At 60.5% G+C, this 20,846-nt stretch overlaps 4 long non-coding RNA genes across 4 annotated transcripts; all 4 read right to left on the reverse strand.

Annotated features, from left to right (window-relative positions):
* Nucleotides 1-403: 403 nt before the first annotated feature.
* LOC309685444 lies at nt 404-1,936 on the reverse strand. The gene is made up of 3 exons (XR_014270451.1): nt 1,820-1,936; nt 993-1,212; nt 404-891 (listed from the first exon to the last, which is right to left on the reverse strand). It is a non-coding gene; the product is annotated as an uncharacterized lncRNA (long non-coding RNA).
* A 2,548-nt stretch (nt 1,937-4,484) lies between these two features.
* On the reverse strand, nt 4,485-4,864 carry LOC309685443. Its single transcript, XR_014270450.1, has 3 exons — nt 4,800-4,864; nt 4,612-4,681; nt 4,485-4,500 (listed from the first exon to the last, which is right to left on the reverse strand). It is a non-coding gene; the product is annotated as an uncharacterized lncRNA (long non-coding RNA).
* Nucleotides 4,865-5,754: 890 nt separating this feature from the next.
* LOC309685442 lies at nt 5,755-7,287 on the reverse strand. Its single transcript, XR_014270449.1, has 3 exons — nt 7,171-7,287; nt 6,344-6,563; nt 5,755-6,242 (listed from the first exon to the last, which is right to left on the reverse strand). It is a non-coding gene; the product is annotated as an uncharacterized lncRNA (long non-coding RNA).
* Nucleotides 7,288-11,146: 3,859 nt separating this feature from the next.
* On the reverse strand, nt 11,147-12,679 carry LOC309685445. The gene is made up of 3 exons (XR_014270452.1): nt 12,563-12,679; nt 11,736-11,955; nt 11,147-11,634 (listed from the first exon to the last, which is right to left on the reverse strand). It is a non-coding gene; the product is annotated as an uncharacterized lncRNA (long non-coding RNA).
* Nucleotides 12,680-20,846: the final 8,167 nt, after the last annotated feature.

Consider the following 20,846-nt stretch of genomic DNA (forward strand, 5'->3'; position numbering starts at 1 on the left):
AGGGGCTGCGTGCCGTGCTGACCCAGCCCTCCCCAAAATAAACTGGGCACACTGGAAACCAGACCAGCCCTGCCCAAAGTGAACTGCAAGCACTGGAAACAAGCACAGCCCTCCCCAAAATGAACTGGGAGCACTGGAAACCAGCGCAGCCCTCCCCAAAATGAACTGGGAACACTGGAAACCAGCTCAGCCTTATCGATTTGAGCGCTGCTTTTCAGGTACATGGCAACAAGGAACATTTTCGAAGCCCATACTGATTACCAAACCCCCACAGATCCACCTCTTTACCCCAAAGGCCTTTTATACGTCACGGACTCAGCCACCGACGCAGAGCTGCTAAACACCCCATGAACCGCCGCCGCCTGCAAACAGCGCATCGTCCAGGATGACCCACAGCACCGGGGAGAGAAATAATAATTTTATTTAAGATTTCAGGTGGGGGGCAGTCCAGGGGGGTTCCCGGCCCCACGCCCCCCCAAGAATCATTCCCACAGGGAATCATTTATGGTCTGGACCCAGTGTTGCCACCACTCGCGGGCCTTGCTGAAGCAGCCCTGGGAGGTCCAGTGGCGCCTCCACCAGTCCTTCAGGCGTCCCCACAGCTCGGCGCAGCCCTGCTTCAGACATTGTCCTGCCCCACACAGCTCCGGGGATTCCTGGCCAGAATCGCTGCCGTGGGGCTCGCAGGGCTGCTCCGTCTGCGCCTTCAGGGCCTAGAAAGCGCGGGTGATCTCCCTCCCACACCCGCTCCATCTTGTCCTTGTCAATAGCTGTAGGACAGGACACGGGCTTCCGGGAGGAGCTGATGGGTGTTGGGTTGAGGAGTTCCGGGTTGGCCGCTGAGCGCAGGTTGTGGTGGCTCTTTTGGTGGTCCTGGTGTGTCTGTGGGACCTGGGGTTCCAGTGGGGGCTGAGTGTCCAGCAACTCATTGCTGCTTAGGTGATGGATGGGTGGCAGGGAGGGCAGGGAGTCCTGCGGGGACGGGCGCTTACCCCTCGATATGTCTATGGTTGCCTCCTTCTGCCTGGGCTCCGGTCCTCCATCCGCTGGCGGAGAAGCTGCCGAGGGAGGGGACAGAGGGCGGCCGTGGGGTGCCGGCTGTTTGCGGGACGGTCGGTGCCGGGGCCGCTCACCGCTCTGCTACTCTGGCCTTTTTTCCTTTAAATTCTTTTCAGACTTTGTCTCACTCTCCTTCTTTGCCGTCTGCGGGACCTACACGGGCAGGGTGAGGTGGGCCAATTTCCTGGCCCCAAGCTGTGGCCCCCCATGTTCCACAGACCCCTGTCCGTCCATCCGTGTGCTCTGCACGCCGCCACGCACTGCCGGCGTCTGGACTGTGCCGGGGAGCTCCTTCCCACAGGAGCGGGGATGCTCCCCTCTGGCCGCATGTCCAAGTCCTTGTCCCTGTGGGCTTTAGGAGGGTCACAGTGGGCTTTAGGGGGGTCCCAGGGCTGCTCATGACAGCCCCCCCACCCCCCCTTTTCAGGGGTCCCAGCGGTGCCTCCCCACCCCGTTTGGGGGATACCTGGGGGGGGCTTAGCCATGGGCGGGAGGCTGGCAAAGGAGGCTCCGTCGGGCTGACCCGCTGTGGGGAGCTGAGAGCGGAGCCAAGCCCCCGGCCAGGCCGGCCGCGGGCACCCGGGGCTGCCGCCACCTGCGGAGAGATGGCGGGGGACGGGGTGGGGGCCCTGAATCAGCCCTGTTCCCCCACAGGACCCCCAAAACGGCTCTGCGCCCCCACAAACAGGCCCAGGCCGCCCCCAGAGCCCCCCAGACCGGTCCCGCCACCCCACAAACGCCCCAAACCGCCATTACCCACCTCCAAAACCGCTCACGACCACCTCCGGCCCGGTCCTGTGCCACCCTCCGCCCCGCTCCGGCCCAGGCCCCCCCGTTCTCCCCGGTACCAACTGCTGCCGCCGCTCCCGCGCGCCGCCGCACACCGGAAGTGTTCCCCTTCGCGTCCGCTCCACCCGCGCATGCGCCCTCCCTGCGTCGCCATGGCAACGGCGGGGGAGAGGACTCGGGCCTAGAGAGCGAGGGGGCGGGGAAAGGACTGGCCCCCCTCAGCTCCCCCCCACCTCTTCCCTCCAGAAAGGGGTTGTGACCCCAAAAGCAGCCCAGCCCTCCCCGAAGTGAACTGGGAGCACTGGAAACCAGCCCAGCTCTCCCCAAAATGAACTGGGAGCACTGGAAACAAGTTCAGCCCTCCCCAAAATGAACTGGGAGCACTGGAAACCAGCCCAGCCCTCCCCGAAGTGAACTGGGAGCACTTGAAACCAGCCCAGGCCTCCCCAAAATGAACTGGGAGCACTGGAAACCACCCCAGCCCTCCCCAAAGTAGACTGGAGCCACTGGAAACCAGCTCATCCCTCCCAAAATGAACTGGGACCACTGGAAAAGAGCTCAGCCCTCCCAAAAATGAATTAGGGCCACTGGAAACCAGCCCAGCCCTGCCGCAAAATGAACTAGGGCCACTGGAAACCAGCTCAGCCCTCCCCAAAGTAGACTGGGGCCACTTAAACCAGCTCAGCCTTATCGATTTGAGCACCGTTTTTCAGGTACGGGGCAACAAGGAACATTTTCGAAGCCCTTACTGGTTACCAAACCCCACAGATCCACCTCTTTACCCCAAAGGCCTTTTTTATGTCACGGACTCAGCCACCGACGCAGAGCTGCTAAACACCCCATGAACCGCTGCTGCCTGCAAACAGCGCATCGTCCAGGATGACCCACAGCACCGGGGAGAGAAATAATAATTTTATTTAAGATTTCAGGTGGGGGCAGTCCAGGGGGGCTCCTGGCCCCACGCCCCCCCAAGAATCATTCCCACAGGGAATCATTTATGGTCTGGACCCAGTGTTGCCACCACTCGCGGGCCTTGCTGAAGCAGCCCTGGGAGGTCCAGTGGCGCCTCCACCAGTCCTTCAGGCATCCCCACAGCTCGGCGCAGCCCTGCTTCAGGCATTGGCCTGCCCCACACAGCTCCGGGGATTCCCGGCCAGAATCGCTGTCGTTGGTCTCGCAGGGCTGCTCCGTCTGCGCCTTCAGGGCCTGGAAAGCGCGGGCGATCTCCCGCACCCGCTCCAGCTTCTCCTTCTGGGTGGCTGCAGGCCGGGGCACGGGCTTCCGGGAGGAGCTGATGGGTGTTGGGTTCAGGAGTTCGGGGTTGGCCGCTGAGCGCAGGTTGTGGTGGCTCATTTGGTGGTCCTGGTGTGTCTGTGGGACCTGGGGTTCCAGTGGAGGCTGAGTGTCCAGCAACTCATTGCTGCTTAGGTGATGGATGGGTGGCAGGGAGGGCAGGGAGTCCTGCGGGGACTGGCGCTTGCTCCTCGATATGTCTGTGGTTGCCTCCTTCTGCCTGGGCTCCGGTCCTCCATCCGCTGGCGGAGAAGCTGCCGAGGGAGGGGACAGAGGGCGGCCGTGGGGTGCCGGCTGTTTGCGGGACGGTCGGTGCCGGGGCCGCTCACCGCTCTGCTCCTCTGGCCGCGTTCTCGCCTCTTGCATTATTTCCTTTAAATTCTTTTCAGACTTTGTCTCACTCTCCTTCTTTGCCTTCTGCAGGACCTCCAGGAGCGGGGTGTCGTGGGCCAATTTCCTGGCCCCAAGCTGTGGCCCCCCATGTTCCACAGACCCCTGCCCGTCCGTCTGTGCGCCATTCATGCCGGTACCCACCGCCGGGGTCTGGGCTGTGCCGGGGAGCTCCTTCCCGTGGGAGCGGGGATGCTCCCCTCTAGCCGCATGTGCAAGTCCTTGTCCCTTTCCTGATGGAACGTCGGGTCCAAACCTGGCAGCTGCGGTCCCAGGCTGGGGCCCCCCGGCAGCCCCAGCTGCCCCGGCTCCCCCATTCTGGCGGGGGGCTGGGAGGTTTCCTGGGGAGGATCCCACGGAAGGACCCCTGACACTCCTAGCTGCCGCCCAGCGCTGGGCCTGGATCTCCTTCCCCGTCTTACTGTGCCGCTCCATCTTCGACTGGGTGGCCTGGCCGGTGTGGGTGACCTCAGAGACGCTCATCTTCTTGTCTGTGGCCATGGCTGGGCGGGTGCTGGGGGGCAGCTGTGTGTCCGTGGGGGTCTGCGCCGTTTCCCCCACATGCCGGGGGACCCGCTCGGGCTTGGTCTGTGCTGATATTTCCTGTGGTTTGTCCTGGCTAAAGACCGGCCCCAGCCCCTCCGAATTGGGAGGAGAGGTCGGGGAGGTGTTGGAATGTCGGAAGCGCAGAAGATGCAGCATGGACCATGAGGACGGGCGCTCGCTCCTCAACGTCTCTGTAGTCGCCCTGCAGAGGAGGAGAGAGAAGAGACCCCATTACACCCCGGCCCCTCCGCCGGGACGCGCGGGCAGCACCCCCTCCTCGGCCGGCGGGCAGCGCTGCCCAGCGCAGGCAGGGCCAGGGCACGGGGTGAGGGTCTGGGGCAGGATCTGGGGGTCTCCCCCACACTCACTGATTCTCTTGCTTCGGCGTGGGTTTCTGTGCTCTTCCCTCCGCTGGTGGAGAAGCTGCCAAGAGAGGGGACGCAGTGAGCGGCCGGCAGCCCCCGGCACAGCCCCGGCTCAGGGCTGCCGGGAGGTGTTGGCTTTTGCGGGGCACTCGGTGCCGGGGCCACTCACCGCTCTGCTCCTCCTGCCGCCGCCGCCTTCTCACCGCACTTTTTGCATGTTTGGACGACTTCTTTGATTTCTGCAGGAGCCCCAAGGAGCTGGGTGAGACGGGAGCAGCTCCCGGCCTCACGCCGCAGCCCCTAATCCCACCCCAAGCCACCCCACACCGCGCTACACTGCGTTCAGCAGTCACCTACCCGGACCCGCTTGATCCGCAGCAGGGATGACAGCACACCGAGCCCCAGCACAATCAGCAGGAACGGGGCCAGGTGTGGCGCGGGGGCAACGTCGGAGCGCCCCATGGCACCGGCTGAGGTGCAGCCGCAGCGCTCCAAGTCAGCAGCACAGGCGGGCGATGGGGATCCCCAGTGACGGGAGTCCCCAACGCTGCTGGTGTGGCAGAGGTTGAGCCCGCGGTCTGTGCAGACGACGCCAGACTGCGGTGCCCAGCACCCACTGCCTGCTCCCACCTTCCCGCGACCGCTTTTATAGTCTGGCAGGGAGGCACGTCTCCTTTGTGACATCACAGACAGTCATAACCCCCTTGTCACTTCACAGACAGTCATAGTCGCCTTGGTGACATCTCGGGGCAGGGGTAGCCATGGAGCCCAGGCATTGCTGGCCATCACCGGGGGGAACACTGTGATGTCACTGGCGAGGTCGACATCACCAAGCACCGGCCACTCCACTCAGCCAGCACCATCACGGTCTGGTCCGCGTGCCACCACCGCAACCTGGGCAGCCACCACAGGGGCTGCGTGCCGTGCTGACCCAGCCCTCCCCAAAATAAACTGGGCACACTGGAAACCAGACCAGCCCTGCCCAAAGTGAACTGCAAGCACTGGAAACAAGCACAGCCCTCCCCAAAATGAACTGGGAGCACTGGAAACCAGCGCAGCCCTCCCCAAAATGAACTGGGAACACTGGAAACCAGCTCAGCCTTATCGATTTGAGCGCTGCTTTTCAGGTACATGGCAACAAGGAACATTTTCGAAGCCCATACTGATTACCAAACCCCCACAGATCCACCTCTTTACCCCAAAGGCCTTTTATACGTCACGGACTCAGCCACCGACGCAGAGCTGCTAAACACCCCATGAACCGCCGCCGCCTGCAAACAGCGCATCGTCCAGGATGACCCACAGCACCGGGGAGAGAAATAATAATTTTATTTAAGATTTCAGGTGGGGGGCAGTCCAGGGGGGTTCCCGGCCCCACGCCCCCCCAAGAATCATTCCCACAGGGAATCATTTATGGTCTGGACCCAGTGTTGCCACCACTCGCGGGCCTTGCTGAAGCAGCCCTGGGAGGTCCAGTGGCGCCTCCACCAGTCCTTCAGGCGTCCCCACAGCTCGGCGCAGCCCTGCTTCAGACATTGTCCTGCCCCACACAGCTCCGGGGATTCCTGGCCAGAATCGCTGCCGTGGGGCTCGCAGGGCTGCTCCGTCTGCGCCTTCAGGGCCTAGAAAGCGCGGGTGATCTCCCTCCCACACCCGCTCCATCTTGTCCTTGTCAATAGCTGTAGGACAGGACACGGGCTTCCGGGAGGAGCTGATGGGTGTTGGGTTGAGGAGTTCCGGGTTGGCCGCTGAGCGCAGGTTGTGGTGGCTCTTTTGGTGGTCCTGGTGTGTCTGTGGGACCTGGGGTTCCAGTGGGGGCTGAGTGTCCAGCAACTCATTGCTGCTTAGGTGATGGATGGGTGGCAGGGAGGGCAGGGAGTCCTGCGGGGACGGGCGCTTACCCCTCGATATGTCTATGGTTGCCTCCTTCTGCCTGGGCTCCGGTCCTCCATCCGCTGGCGGAGAAGCTGCCGAGGGAGGGGACAGAGGGCGGCCGTGGGGTGCCGGCTGTTTGCGGGACGGTCGGTGCCGGGGCCGCTCACCGCTCTGCTACTCTGGCCTTTTTTCCTTTAAATTCTTTTCAGACTTTGTCTCACTCTCCTTCTTTGCCGTCTGCGGGACCTACACGGGCAGGGTGAGGTGGGCCAATTTCCTGGCCCCAAGCTGTGGCCCCCCATGTTCCACAGACCCCTGTCCGTCCATCCGTGTGCTCTGCACGCCGCCACGCACTGCCGGCGTCTGGACTGTGCCGGGGAGCTCCTTCCCACAGGAGCGGGGATGCTCCCCTCTGGCCGCATGTCCAAGTCCTTGTCCCTGTGGGCTTTAGGAGGGTCACAGTGGGCTTTAGGGGGGTCCCAGGGCTGCTCATGACAGCCCCCCCACCCCCCCTTTTCAGGGGTCCCAGCGGTGCCTCCCCACCCCGTTTGGGGGATACCTGGGGGGGGCTTAGCCATGGGCGGGAGGCTGGCAAAGGAGGCTCCGTCGGGCTGACCCGCTGTGGGGAGCTGAGAGCGGAGCCAAGCCCCCGGCCAGGCCGGCCGCGGGCACCCGGGGCTGCCGCCACCTGCGGAGAGATGGCGGGGGACGGGGTGGGGGCCCTGAATCAGCCCTGTTCCCCCACAGGACCCCCAAAACGGCTCTGCGCCCCCACAAACAGGCCCAGGCCGCCCCCAGAGCCCCCCAGACCGGTCCCGCCACCCCACAAACGCCCCAAACCGCCATTACCCACCTCCAAAACCGCTCACGACCACCTCCGGCCCGGTCCTGTGCCACCCTCCGCCCCGCTCCGGCCCAGGCCCCCCCGTTCTCCCCGGTACCAACTGCTGCCGCCGCTCCCGCGCGCCGCCGCACACCGGAAGTGTTCCCCTTCGCGTCCGCTCCACTCGCGCATGCGCCCTCCCTGCGTCGCCATGGCAACGGCGGGGGAGAGGACTCGGGCCTAGAGAGCGAGGGGGCGGGGAAAGGACTGGCCCCCCTCAGCTCCCCCCCACCTCTTCCCTCCAGAAAGGGGTTGTGACCCCAAAAGCAGCCCAGCCCTCCCCGAAGTGAACTGGGAGCACTGGAAACCACCCCAGCCCTGCCCAAAGTAGACTGGGGTCACCAGAAACCAGCTCAGCCCTCCCCAAAATAAATTGGGCACACTGGAAACCAGCCCAGCCCTCCCCAAAGTAGACTGGGCTCACTGGAAACCAACTCAGCCAGCCCAACATGAACTGGGACCACTGGAAACCAGCCCAGCTCTCCCCAAAATGAACTGGGAGCACTGGAAACCACCCCAGCCCTCCCCAAAGTAGACTGGAGCCACTGGAAACCAGCTCATCCCTCCCAAAATGAACTGGGACCACTGGAAAAGAGCTCAGCCCTCCCAAAAATGAATTAGGGCCACTGGAAACCAGCCCAGCCCTGCCGCAAAATGATCTAGGGCCACTGGAAACCAGCTCAGCCCTCCCCAAAGTAGACTGGGGCCACTTAAACCAGCTCAGCCTTATCGATTTGAGCACCGTTTTTCAGGTACGGGGCAACAAGGAACATTTTCGAAGCCCTTACTGGTTACCAAACCCCACAGATCCACCTCTTTACCCCAAAGGCCTTTTTTATGTCACGGACTCAGCCACCGACGCAGAGCTGCTAAACACCCCATGAACCGCTGCTGCCTGCAAACAGCGCATCGTCCAGGATGACCCACAGCACCGGGGAGAGAAATAATAATTTTATTTAAGATTTCAGGTGGGGGCAGTCCAGGGGGGCTCCTGGCCCCACGCCCCCCCAAGAATCATTCCCACAGGGAATCATTTATGGTCTGGACCCAGTGTTGCCACCACTCGCGGGCCTTGCTGAAGCAGCCCTGGGAGGTCCAGTGGCGCCTCCACCAGTCCTTCAGGCATCCCCACAGCTCGGCGCAGCCCTGCTTCAGGCATTGGCCTGCCCCACACAGCTCCGGGGATTCCCGGCCAGAATCGCTGTCGTTGGTCTCGCAGGGCTGCTCCGTCTGCGCCTTCAGGGCCTGGAAAGCGCGGGCGATCTCCCGCACCCGCTCCAGCTTCTCCTTCTGGGTGGCTGCAGGCCGGGGCACGGGCTTCCGGGAGGAGCTGATGGGTGTTGGGTTCAGGAGTTCGGGGTTGGCCGCTGAGCGCAGGTTGTGGTGGCTCATTTGGTGGTCCTGGTGTGTCTGTGGGACCTGGGGTTCCAGTGGAGGCTGAGTGTCCAGCAACTCATTGCTGCTTAGGTGATGGATGGGTGGCAGGGAGGGCAGGGAGTCCTGCGGGGACTGGCGCTTGCTCCTCGATATGTCTGTGGTTGCCTCCTTCTGCCTGGGCTCCGGTCCTCCATCCGCTGGCGGAGAAGCTGCCGAGGGAGGGGACAGAGGGCGGCCGTGGGGTGCCGGCTGTTTGCGGGACGGTCGGTGCCGGGGCCGCTCACCGCTCTGCTCCTCTGGCCGCGTTCTCGCCTCTTGCATTATTTCCTTTAAATTCTTTTCAGACTTTGTCTCACTCTCCTTCTTTGCCTTCTGCAGGACCTCCAGGAGCGGGGTGTCGTGGGCCAATTTCCTGGCCCCAAGCTGTGGCCCCCCATGTTCCACAGACCCCTGCCCGTCCGTCTGTGCGCCATTCATGCCGGTACCCACCGCCGGGGTCTGGGCTGTGCCGGGAAGCTCCTTCCCGTGGGAGCGGGGATGCTCCCCTCTGGCGGCATGTGCAAGTCCTTGTCCCTTTCCTGATGGAACGTCGGGTCCAAACCTGGCAGCTGCGGTCCCAGGCTGGGGCCCCCCGGCAGCCCCAGCTGCCCCGGCTCCCCCATTCTGGCGGGGGGCTGGGAGGTTTCCTGGGGAGGATCCCACGGAAGGACCCCTGACACTCCTAGCTGCCGCCCAGCGCTGGGCCTGGATCTCCTTCCCCGTCTTACTGTGCCGCTCCATCTTCGACTGGGTGGCCTGGCCGGTGTGGGTGACCTCAGAGACGCTCATCTTCTTGTCTGTGGCCATGGCTGGGCGGGTGCTGGGGGGCAGCTGTGTGTCCGTGGGGGTCTGCGCCGTTTCCCCCACATGCCGGGGGACCCGCTCGGGCTTGGTCTGTGCTGATATTTCCTGTGGTTTGTCCTGGCTAAAGACCGGCCCCAGCCCCTCCGAATTGGGAGGAGAGGTCGGGGAGGTGTTGGAATGTCGGAAGCGCAGAAGATGCAGCATGGACCATGAGGACGGGCGCTCGCTCCTCAACGTCTCTGTAGTCGCCCTGCAGAGGAGGAGAGAGAAGAGACCCCATTACACCCCGGCCCCTCCGCCGGGACGCGCGGGCAGCACCCCCTCCTCGGCCGGCGGGCAGCGCTGCCCAGCGCAGGCAGGGCCAGGGCATGGGGTGAGGGTCTGGGGCAGGATCTGGGGGTCTCCCCCACACTCACTGATTCTCTTGCTTCGGCGTGGGTTTCTGTGCTCTTCCCCCCGCTGGTGGAGAAGCTGCCAAGAGAGGGGACGCAGTGAGCGGCCGGCAGCCCCCGGCACAGCCCCGGCTCAGGGCTGCCGGGGGGTGTTGGCCATTTGCGGGGCACTCGGTGCCGGGGCCACTCACCGCTCTGCTCCTCCTGCCGCCGCCGCCTTCTCACCGCACTTTTTGCATGTTTGGACGACTTCTTTGATTTCTGCAGGAGCCCCAAGGAGCTGGGTGAGACGGGAGCAGCTCCCGGCCTCACGCCGCAGCCCCTAATCCCACCCCAAGCCACCCCACACCGCGCTACACTGCGTTCAGCAGTCACCTACCCGGACCCGCTTGATCCGCAGCAGGGATGACAGCACACCGAGCCCCAGCACAATCAGCAGGAACGGGGCCAGGTGTGGCGCGGGGGCAACGTCGGAGCGCCCCATGGCACCGGCTGAGGTGCAGCCGCAGCGCTCCAAGTCAGCAGCACAGGCGGGCGATGGGGATCCCCAGTGACGGGAGTCCCCAACGCTGCTGGTGTGGCAGAGGTTGAGCCCGCGGTCTGTGCAGACGACGCCAGACTGCGGTGCCCAGCACCCACTGCCTGCTCCCACCTTCCCGCGACCGCTTTTATAGTCTGGCAGGGAGGCACGTCTCCTTTGTGACATCACAGACAGTCATAACCCCCTTGTCACTTCACAGACAGTCATAGTCGCCTTGGTGACATCTCGGGGCAGGGGTAGCCATGGAGCCCAGGCATTGCTGGCCATCACCGGGGGGAACACTGTGATGTCACTGGCGAGGTCGACATCACCAAGCACCGGCCACTCCACTCAGCCAGCACCATCACGGTCTGGTCCGCGTGCCACCACCGCAACCTGGGCAGCCACCACAGGGGCTGCGTGCCGTGCTGACCCAGCCCTCCCCAAAATAAACTGGGCACACTGGAAACCAGACCAGCCCTGCCCAAAGTGAACTGCAAGCACTGGAAACAAGCACAGCCCTCCCCAAAATGAACTGGGAGCACTGGAAACCAGCGCAGCCCTCCCCAAAATGAACTGGGAACACTGGAAACCAGCTCAGCCTTATCGATTTGAGCGCTGCTTTTCAGGTACATGGCAACAAGGAACATTTTCGAAGCCCATACTGATTACCAAACCCCCACAGATCCACCTCTTTACCCCAAAGGCCTTTTATACGTCACGGACTCAGCCACCGACGCAGAGCTGCTAAACACCCCATGAACCGCCGCCGCCTGCAAACAGCGCATCGTCCAGGATGACCCACAGCACCGGGGAGAGAAATAATAATTTTATTTAAGATTTCAGGTGGGGGGCAGTCCAGGGGGGTTCCCGGCCCCACGCCCCCCCAAGAATCATTCCCACAGGGAATCATTTATGGTCTGGACCCAGTGTTGCCACCACTCGCGGGCCTTGCTGAAGCAGCCCTGGGAGGTCCAGTGGCGCCTCCACCAGTCCTTCAGGCGTCCCCACAGCTCGGCGCAGCCCTGCTTCAGACATTGTCCTGCCCCACACAGCTCCGGGGATTCCTGGCCAGAATCGCTGCCGTGGGGCTCGCAGGGCTGCTCCGTCTGCGCCTTCAGGGCCTAGAAAGCGCGGGCGATCTCCCTCCCACACCCGCTCCATCTTGTCCTTGTCAATAGCTGTAGGACAGGACACGGGCTTCCGGGAGGAGCTGATGGGTGTTGGGTTGAGGAGTTCCGGGTTGGCCGCTGAGCGCAGGTTGTGGTGGCTCTTTTGGTGGTCCTGGTGTGTCTGTGGGACCTGGGGTTCCAGTGGGGGCTGAGTGTCCAGCAACTCATTGCTGCTTAGGTGATGGATGGGTGGCAGGGAGGGCAGGGAGTCCTGCGGGGACGGGCGCTTACCCCTCGATATGTCTATGGTTGCCTCCTTCTGCCTGGGCTCCGGTCCTCCATCCGCTGGCGGAGAAGCTGCCGAGGGAGGGGACAGAGGGCGGCCGTGGGGTGCCGGCTGTTTGCGGGACGGTCGGTGCCGGGGCCGCTCACCGCTCTGCTACTCTGGCCTTTTTTCCTTTAAATTCTTTTCAGACTTTGTCTCACTCTCCTTCTTTGCCGTCTGCGGGACCTACACGGGCAGGGTGAGGTGGGCCAATTTCCTGGCCCCAAGCTGTGGCCCCCCATGTTCCACAGACCCCTGTCCGTCCATCCGTGTGCTCCGCACGCCGCCACGCACTGCCGGCGTCTGGACTGTGCCGGGGAGCTCCTTCCCACAGGAGCGGGGATGCTCCCCTCTGGCCGCATGTCCAAGTCCTTGTCCCTGTGGGCTTTAGGAGGGTCACAGTGGGCTTTAGGGGGGTCCCAGGGCTGCTCATGACAGCCCCCCCACCCCCCCTTTTCAGGGGTCCCAGCGGTGCCTCCCCACCCCGTTTGGGGGATACCTGGGGGGGGCTTAGCCATGGGCGGGAGGCTGGCAAAGGAGGCTCCGTCGGGCTGACCCGCTGTGGGGAGCTGAGAGCGGAGCCAAGCCCCCGGCCAGGCCGGCCGCGGGCACCCGGGGCTGCCGCCACCTGCGGAGAGATGGCGGGGGACGGGGTGGGGGCCCTGAATCAGCCCTGTTCCCCCACAGGACCCCCAAAACGGCTCTGCGCCCCCACAAACAGGCCCAGGCCGCCCCCAGAGCCCCCCAGACCGGTCCCGCCACCCCACAAACGCCCCAAACCGCCATTACCCACCTCCAAAACCGCTCACGACCACCTCCGGCCCGGTCCTGTGCCACCCTCCGCCCCGCTCCGGCCCAGGCCCCCCCGTTCTCCCCGGTACCAACTGCTGCCGCCGCTCCCGCGCGCCGCCGCACACCGGAAGTGTTCCCCTTCGCGTCCGCTCCACTCGCGCATGCGCCCTCCCTGCGTCGCCATGGCAACGGCGGGGGAGAGGACTCGGGCCTAGAGAGCGAGGGGGCGGGGAAAGGACTGGCCCCCCTCAGCTCCCCCCCACCTCTTCCCTCCAGAAAGGGGTTGTGACCCCAAAAGCAGCCCAGCCCTCCCCGAAGTGAACTGGGAGCACTGGAAACCACCCCAGCCCTGCCCAAAGTAGACTGGGGTCACCAGAAACCAGCTCAGCCCTCCCCAAAATAAATTGGGCACACTGGAAACCAGCCCAGCCCTCCCCAAAGTAGACTGGGCTCACTGGAAACCAACTCAGCCAGCCCAACATGAACTGGGACCACTGGAAACCAGCCCAGCTCTCCCCAAAATGAACTGGGAGCACTGGAAACCACCCCAGCCCTCCCCAAAGTAGACTGGAGCCACTGGAAACCAGCTCATCCCTCCCAAAATGAACTGGGACCACTGGAAAAGAGCTCAGCCCTCCCAAAAATGAATTAGGGCCACTGGAAACCAGCCCAGCCCTCCCCAAAGTAGACTGGGGCCACTTAAACCAGCTCAGCCTTATCGATTTGAGCACCGTTTTTCAGGTACGGGGCAACAAGGAACATTTTCGAAGCCCTTACTGGTTACCAAACCCCACAGATCCACCTCTTTACCCCAAAGGCCTTTTATACGTCACGGACTCAGCCACCGACGCAGAGCTGCTAAACACCCCATGAACCGCTGCTGCCTGCAAACAGCGCATCGTCCAGGATGACCCACAGCACCGGGGAGAGAAATAATAATTTTATTTAAGATTTCAGGTGGGGGCAGTCCAGGGGGGCTCCTGGCCCCACGCCCCCCCAAGAATCATTCCCACAGGGAATCATTTATGGTCTGGACCCAGTGTTGCCACCACTCGCGGGCCTTGCTGAAGCAGCCCTGGGAGGTCCAGTGGCGCCTCCACCAGTCCTTCAGGCGTCCCCACAGCTCGGCGCAGCCCTGCTTCAGGCATTGGCCTGCCCCACACAGCTCCGGGGATTCCCGGCCAGAATCGCTGTCGTTGGTCTCGCAGGGCTGCTCCGTCTGCGCCTTCAGGGCCTGGAAAGCGCGGGCGATCTCCCGCACCCGCTCCAGCTTCTCCTTCTGGGTGGCTGCAGGCCGGGGCACGGGCTTCCGGGAGGAGCTGATGGGTGTTGGGTTGAGGAGTTCGGGGTTGGCCGCCGAGCGCAGGTTGTGGTGGCTCATTTGGTGGTCCTGGTGTGTCTGTGGGACCTGGGGTTCCAGTGGGGGCTGAGTGTCCAGCAACTCATTGCTGCTTATGTGATGGATGGGTGGCAGGGAGGGCAGGGAGTCCTGCGGGGACGGGCGCTTGCTCCTCGATATGTCTGTTGTTGCCTCCTTCTGCCTGGGCTCCGGTCCTCCATCCGCTGGCGGAGAAGCTGCTGAGGGAGGGGACAGAGGGCGGCCGTGGGGTGCCGGCTGTTTGCGGGACGGTCGGTGCCGGGGCCGCTCACCGCTCTGCTCCTCTGGCCGCGTTCTCGCCTCTTGCATTATTTCCTTTGAATTCTTTTCAGACTTTGTCTCACTCTCCTTCTTCGCCTTCTGCAGGACCTCCAGGAGCGGGGTGTCGTGGGCCAATTTCCTGGCCCCAAGCTGTGGCCCCCCATGTTCCACAGACCCCTGCCCGTCCGTCTGTGCGCCATTCATGCCGGTACCCACCGCCGGGGTATGGGCTGTGCCGGGGAGCTCCTTCCCGTGGGAGCGGGGATGCTCCCCTCTGGCGGCATGTGCAAGTCCTTGTCCCTTTCCTGATGGAACGTCGGGTCCAAACCTGGCAGCTGCGGTCCCAGGCTGGGGCCCCCCGGCAGCCCCAGCTGCCCCGGCTCCCCCATTCTGGCGGGGGGCTGGGAGGTTTCCTGGGGAGGATCCCACGGAAGGACCCCTGACACTCCTAGCTGCCACCCAGCGCTGGGCCTGGATCTCCTTCCCCGTCTTACTGTGCCGCTCCATCTTCGACTGGGTGGCCTGGCCGGTGTGGGTGACCTCAGAGACGCTCATCTTCTTGTCTGTGGCCATGGCTGGGCGGGTGCTGGGGGGCAGCTGTGTGTCCGTGGGGGTCTGCGCCGTTTCCCCCACATGCCGGGGGACCCGCTCGGGCTTGGTCTGTGCTGATATTTCCTGTGGTTTGTCCTGGCTAAAGACCGGCCCCAGCCCCTCCGAATTGGGAGGAGAGGTCGGGGAGGTGTTGGAGTGTTGGAAGCGCATAAGATGCAGCATGGACCATGAGGACGGGCGCTTGCTCCTCAACGTCTCTGTAGTCGCCCTGCAGAGGAGGAGAGAGAAGAGACCCCATTACACCCCGGCCCCTCCGCCGGGACGCGCGGGCAGCACCCCCTCCTCGGCCGGCGGGCAGCGCTGCCCAGCGCAGGCAGGGCCAGGGCATGGGGTGAGGGTCTGGGGCAGGATCTGGGGGTCTCCCCCCCACTCACTGATTCTCTTGCTTCGGCGTGGGTTTCTGTGCTCTTCCCCCCGCTGGTGGAGAAGCTGCCAAGAGAGGGGACGCAGTGAGCGGCCGGCAGCCCCCGGCACAGCCCCGGCTCAGGGCTGCCGGGGGGTGTTGGCCATTTGCGGGGCACTCGGTGCCGGGGCCACTCACCGCTCTGCTCCTCCTGCCGCCGCCGCCTTCTCACCGCACTTTTTGCATGTTTGGACGACTTCTTTGATTTCTGCAGGAGCCCCAAGGAGCTGGGTGAGACGGGAGCAGCTCCCGGCCTCACGCCGCAGCCCCTAATCCCACCCCAAGCCACCCCACACCGCGCTACACTGCGTTCAGCAGTCACCTACCCGGACCCGCTTGATCCGCAGCAGGGATGACAGCACACCGAGCCCCAGCACAATCAGCAGGAACGGGGCCAGGTGTGGCGCGGGGGCAACGTCGGAGCGCCCCATGGCACCGGCTGAGGTGCAGCCGCAGCGCTCCAAGTCAGCAGCACAGGCGGGCGATGGGGATCCCCAGTGACGGGAGTCCCCAACGCTGCTGGTGTGGCAGAGGTTGAGCCCGCGGTCTGTGCATACGACGCCAGACTGCGGTGCCCAGCACCCACTGCCTGCTCCCACCTTCCTGCGACCGCTTTTATAGTCTGGCAGGGAGGCACGTCTCCTTTGTGACATCACAGACAGTCATAACCCCCTTGTCACTTCACAGACAGTCATAGTTGCCTTGGTGACATCTCGGGGCAGGGGTAGCCATGGACCCCAGGCGTTGCCGGCCATCACTGGGTGGGGACGCTGTGATGTCACTGTGTCCTGGTTCCGGCAAGGATGGGGTTAATTTCCCCAAGGAGCCGGCAGGGGAGGCAAGTATTCCATACCACATGACCCATGCCCGGCTATAAAATGAGCTAGCCAGGGAGCAGGAGTTTGTCACCACTCAGGGGAGGGCTGCGGCGTTGAGGGTCCGGTCGGTGCGCTTCGCGGCGGTACTGTAATCGCGTTCTTATATTCCTTTACCGATGTTATTGTTTTTCTTTTTTCTTCCCTTTGTCTGTTCTGTTAAATTATGATATTTCAACCCACGAGTTTTGCCCTTTTCTTCTGATTTTTCCCACGGCTGTGGGAGTCGAGCGAACGGCTGCGTGGCTGAGGCCAAACCACGACAATCCTTTGTGGCGCCCAATGTGGGGCACGAAGGGTTGTGATAACGAGAGATCTGACCAGAGCTTGTTAAAACGATTTCTTATGCATTTCTCCTTTTAGTTAAATAGTCGCCGGTTACAAAGTTGCTTCGTTTGTTTACATGGCTGTGTTATGTAAATTCTTATATGCTGTATGTACTCCCTGTGATGCTGTTTGTTTTCTCAGGGAGAGGGATCAGGACTATAATTTTGCTGTCCTGTGCAATATCAGCTTATGATATGGTAACATCACTATTAAAGTGGCTTTGTTGGGGTTTCTATGCAGTATTGCTGTCCTGTCCATACCTTGGTTCCCGTCTCTCAGAAGTTATCAATAATCACACCCAATCTATGGGAGAAACAGGGGGAGATACTTTCCCCACCTCTTTTGCCTCCTTTTTCTCCTTTGGGCCAGGTATGACACCTCTTGAGAATTTTGAATATCCTTGGGACGCTCAAACCAGCGTGTTCCTATTGCTATGTCTCCTGAATGTTTTTCAAGTCTTGTTTAGGGTAAAACAGCTGTTTAAGACTACCACTCAGAAATCTGTCCCAAGGCCAGATAGTCAGGGGTGGCATGGGATGTGGGAGAACATGGGCAGGTATCTAGAGAACTTCTCACCTCCAACGGCTTGGGACTTCACCCTTGAACAACTACAGGATCCTGATAAAGTAATAGAATATTTGAAAGGAAAATGCTGTGGCTATTCCAGAGAGGCAGAACTTATGGCACTGTGTTGGGCCCTGGCCAGTATCTACCAAACACTGCTCAGTACTATGCAGGACCCTCAGGGGAAAGAGGGGAAAGCCAGACCAGCAGACAATGAGGCTACTCCAACCCCAGTGGCAGACAATGAAGCTACTCCAACCCCAGTGGCAGGCACTGTGGCTACTCAAACCCTGGTGACAGGCAATGCAGCCACTCAAACCCCAGCGGCAGGCACTGCAGCTGAACCGGACAACCAACCTGTGCCAGTATCAGTTGCTCCTATACAGAAGAAGAAATACACCAAGAAATCAGTTCGCATAGTAAAGCATGATGATGAACCAGGGCCATCAAAGGAACAGGAGGAAGAGACAGAACCAGAGATAATCACCCGATCCCTATCCCTGAGTGAGCTACGAGATATGTGAAAAGATTTCAGTCGACTTCCTGGTGAGCACATTGTCACCTGGTTGCTCCGATGCTGGGATAACGGGGCCAGTAGCTTGGAATTAGAGGGCAGGGAAGCTAAGCAGCTGGGATCCCTGTCTAGGGAGGCGGGCATTGACAAGGCAATTGGGAAAAAGACACAAGCCCTCAGCCTCTGGAGGCGACTCCTGTCAGGTGTAAGGGAAAGGTATCCTTTCAGTGAAGATGTTGTATGTCGTCCAAGCAAGTGGAGCACCATGGAAAAACGTATCCAGTACCTAAGGGAATTAGCCGTACGAGAGATGATTTACTTCGACCCAGATAACGCGCAGTTACCCACAGATCCTGATGAAGTCCAGTGCCCAAGGCCCATATGGCGGAAGTTTGTACGGAGCGCACCATCATCATATGCCAACTCCTTGGCAGTGATGGAATGGAGAGGTGAAGAGGGACCAATGGTGGATGAGGTGGCTGGACGACTCCGTCAATATGAAAAAAGCCTATCTTCCCCCCTCGTTTCAGCTGTGGAGAAACTGTCCCAGAAGGTCCAGCAACTTGAAGAGAGTATGTCCTACTCCCCACCTGTAGAGAGGACATGAGGAGGTAGGATGGACAACCTACCTCAACCCTACGGACGCGGGTACGTGAGCTGCAAGGAAGAACAATCACAAAAGGGGATCCCTCCAGGAAAAGTGCAGCTCCTGTTTCCAGCAGATAGTTCCCCAGACAGAATGGAAGGCCTGATCTTACCTCCAATCCTCTTGAAGGGACTTCCAAATCATTTTTGCAACAAGTGAGTAACGTATACTATGATCAGGATTAGAGGGGCCCTGCCTCCAGCCAGGTGGGGGAAAGGGACAACCGGGTTTATTGGACTGTGTGGATTTGATGGCCTGGCACATCTGAGCCACAGGAGTATAAGGCTCTGGTGGACACTGGTGCACAATGCACCTTAATACCATCAAATTACAGAGGAGCAGAACCCATTTGTATTTCTGGAGTGACAGGGGGATCCCAAGAGTTGACTGTACTGGAAGCTGAAGTAAGCCTAACTGGAAATGAGTGGCAAAAGCATCCCATTGTGACTGGCCCAGAGGCTCCATGCATCCTTGGCATAGACTATCTCAGGAGAGGATACTTCAAGGACCCAAAAGGATACCGGTGGGCTTTTGGCATAGCTGCCTTGGAGACAGAAGAAATTGAACAGTTATCCACCTTGCCTGGTCTCTCAGAGGACCCCTCTGTGGTAGGGTTGTTGAGGGTCAAAGAACAACAGGTGCCGATTGCTACCACAACGGTGCATCGACGGCAATATCGTACTAACCGAGACTCTGTGATTCCCATCCATAAGTTGATTCGTCAACTAGAGACTCAAGGAGTGATTAGCAAGACTCGCTCACCCTTTAATAGTCCCATATGGCCAGTGCGAAAATCTAATGGAGAGTGGAGGCTAACAGTGGATTATCGTGGCCTGAATGAAGTCACACCACCGCTGAGTGCTGCCGTGCCAGACATGCTAGAGCTTCAATACGAACTGGAGTCGAAGGCAGCCAAGTGGTATGCAACGATTGATATCGCCAATGCATTCTTCTCAATCCCTTTGGTGGCAGAGTGCAGGCCACAGTTTGCTTTCACTTGGAAGGGCATCCAGTACACCTGGAATCGACTGCCCCAGGGGTGGAAACACAGCCCCACCATTTGTCATGGACTGATCCAGACCACACTGGAACAGGGTGAAGCTCCAGAACATTTGCAGTACATTGATGACATCATTGTATGGGGCGACACATCAGAAGAAGTTTTTGAGAAAGGGAATAAAATAGTTCAAATCCTTCTGAAAGCTGGCTTTGCCATAAAACGAAGTAAGGTTAAGGGACCTGCACAGGAGATACAATTTTTAGGAATAAAGTGGCAAGATGGACGCCGTCAGATCCCAATGGATGTGATCAATAAAATAGCAGCTATGTCCCCACCGACTAGTAAAAAGGAAACACAAGCTTTCTTAGGTGTTGTGGGTTTTTGGAGGATGCATATTCCAAATTACAGTCTGATTGTGAGCCCTCTATATCAAGTGACGCGGAAAAAGAATGATTTTAAGTGGGGTCCTGAGCAACGACAAGCTTTCGAACAAATTAAGCAGGAAATAGTTCATGCAGTAGCCCTGGGGCCAGTCAGGGCGGGACAAGACGTTAAAAATGTGCTCTACACTGCAGCCGGGGAGAATGGCCCTACCTGGAGCCTCTGGCAAAAAGCACCAGGGGAGACTCGAGGTCGACCCCTGGGGTTCTGGAGTCGGGGATACAGAGGATCCGAAGCCCGCTATACCCCAATGGAAAAGGAGATATTGGCAGCATATGAGGGGGTTCGAGCTGCTTCGGAGGTGGTTGGCACTGAAGCACAGCTCCTCTTAGCACCTTGACTGCCAGTGCTGGGCTGGATGTTCAAAGAAAGGGTCCCTGCCACACATCATGCAACTGATGCTACGTGGAGTAAGTGGATTGCACTGATCACACAGCGAACTCGAATGGGAAACCCCAGTTGTCCAGGAATACTGGAAGTGATCATGGACTGGCCAGAAGGCAAAGATTTCGGAATATCACTAGAGGAAGAGGTGACGCATGCAGAAGAGGCCCCACCATATAATGAACTGCCAGAAAATGAGAAGAAACATGCCCTGTTCACTGATGAGTCCTGCCGTATTGTGGGAAAGCATTGAAAGTGGAAGGCTGCTGTGTGGAGTCCGACACGACGAGTTGCAGAAGCCACTGAAGGACAAGGTGAGTTGAGCCAGTTTGCAGAGGTAAAAGCCATCTAGCTGGCTTTGGACATTGCTGAGCGAGAGAAATGGCCGGTACTTTACATCTATACTGATTCATGGATGGTGGCAAATGCTCTGTGGGGGTGGTTACAGCAGTGGAAGCAGAACAACTGGCAGCGCAGAGGTAAGCCCATCTGGGCTGCTGAACTGTGGCAAGATATTGCTGTCCGGATTAAGAATCTGGTTGTGAAAGTACGTCATGTAGATGCCCACGTCCCCAAGAATCGGGCCACTGAGGAACATCAAAACAACCAGCAGGTAGATCAGGCTGCTAAAATTGAAGTGGCTGAGGTGGATCTGGACTGGCAACGTAAGGGTGAACTCTTCATAGCTCGGTGGGCCCACAATGCCTCAGGCCATCAAGGAAGAGATGTGACATATAGATGGGCTCGTGACCGAGGGGTGGACTTGACCATGGACACTATTGCACAGGTTATCCACGAATGTGAAACGTGTGCTGCCATTAAGCAAGCCAAGCGGTTAAAGCCTCTTTGGTACAGAGGACGATGGCTAAAATATAAATAT

The sequence above is a fragment of the Vanellus vanellus genome, assembly GCF_965231255.1.
Source record: "Vanellus vanellus genome assembly, contig: HAP1_SCAFFOLD_997, whole genome shotgun sequence".
Classification (NCBI taxonomy): Eukaryota; Metazoa; Chordata; class Aves; order Charadriiformes; family Charadriidae; genus Vanellus; species Vanellus vanellus.